Below are 1,820 nucleotides of genomic sequence, written 5' to 3' on the forward strand. Positions count from 1 at the left end.
CACACACACACACACACACACACACACACGAGGTCCCCAGGGAGGCCCCCTCCAGCTTCCTCTCAATACCCACAAAGCTGCTGTGAATGGATGAACCCCCAGTTCACCGCAGGAAGTGGGGAGGCCAATTAGAAAGTCAGGAAGTGAAGAAATTGTTCCTGAGCATGTTTAGAAACCTTCCTGATCACCTCAACTACTATATCTGAGGTGGGGAGAGCGGGAAGAATGTGAACACTTTCCAGATATACTCCAAACCCTAAATCTAGCAAAATTTCAGGTGCATTCTAACTCCCAGCCACCCTGCAGGACAGAGCAGAGCTGCCCCATGGGGTCTCCAAGGCTGTGAATCTTTCCAGAAGCAGACGGCCTCAGCTTTCTCCCTCCGAGCTGCTGGTGGGTTCAAACCCCTGACCTTGTGGTGACAGCTGAGTGTGTCCCCCCTATGCCAGCAGGGCTCCTGAGAGTCTAGATACATAGTATCTCTCTAGTAGCCTCTGTGTGTCACTGTGCACACACACAGTGTGGAGGGAAGGCAGGTCTCTCCTAGAGTGGACCAGGCGTGAGATACAGTGTCACCAGCTGGGATTCATTGGTGTCTGACTCCCAGCAACCTTGTATCACAGAGCAGAGCTGCCCCATGGGGCCCCCGGGGCTGTGAATCTTTTACAGAAGCAGGAGGACCTCAGCTTTCTCCTTCGGAGAGGCTGGTGGCATTATCTTCCCTTTCAATTGATACAGTGGTCTCCACTTCTGGTCACTCTCTGGGGTAGGGCCTGTCCTGTGATTGACTGGTGTGGGGCGGCTCCCCTGGTCCCCATCACTGGTCATTCTCTGTGTTGAGGTCTGTGTCGTGTGCACTGTACGGTGTAGGGAAGCAACCCTCATTTCACCAGGGTTAGAATCATTTTCTTTGTAAGGGATAGGTGTTAGCTAAGTTATCAATTCTTAAAAAGTGGCCAAAATAGAGTGTCTTCCGTTTCTGAGAAGTTTCCCCACAGCCGGCCACCTCCTGTTATCTCCTTTTTGTAATGTCACACCCTCCTCCTCTTCCTCCTCTTCCTTCTCCTCCTCTCCTCTTTTTTCTCCTCTTCCTCCTCCTCCTCCTCCTCTTTGACCTACTCTCCAGTTCCAACACTCCCCGCCTCCTCCCACCACACCCCCCCACTTCTCTCTTTTCTCCAACAGTTATTACAAAGCCCAGCAGAGGATCAGAGGTCAAGTGCATGCAAGTGGGGGGTTTGTAAGGGAAGTACCAGGGTACACTTCAGGCAAAGGCCGTTCAGACAACAGAGTTTCGACCAGAAGTTCCTCATCCTGTGAATTCTATCTGGGGTCTTCTCAGGTCAAATGTCACAGATGCATCTCCACATCGCTTAAGTGCTCAGGGCACCCCCAGCTCAACCAAAAATCTTTCACTCCTCGGCGCAGAACCACAACTTTAGGGGAACACAGTCTTTGGGCAATTCTGCTGAGGCAAAACTGGGGGAGTTCACACTTGTTGAGTTTTCTTTATCCATCAACCATGTAACATTTTTATTTGTATTTTATCAACTCACATGTCTCCCTTCCACCCCGACCCCTTTAATATCACTTATTCTTCAGACCCTTCTTGATCGTAGGCTACTTCTTGACCTGGTTCTGTGCCAGCCAGCACTCAGGTGGTCCTGTGACTCTGGCTATCCCTTCCATTTTCTTCAAAAGCTTCTTAAAAGGTTTATTGACCACCACAACAAGATAAAGGGAAACAACTCAATTGAAAAATGGGCACAGGATATGAACAGACACTTCATCAAAGAAGACATTCAGATGGCTAACAAGCA

This window comes from Elephantulus edwardii, unplaced genomic scaffold (assembly GCF_000299155.1).
Source record: "Elephantulus edwardii isolate Elephantulus edwardi_28Jun2011 unplaced genomic scaffold, EleEdw1.0 scaffold00410, whole genome shotgun sequence".
NCBI classification, from domain to species: domain Eukaryota; kingdom Metazoa; phylum Chordata; class Mammalia; order Macroscelidea; family Macroscelididae; genus Elephantulus; species Elephantulus edwardii.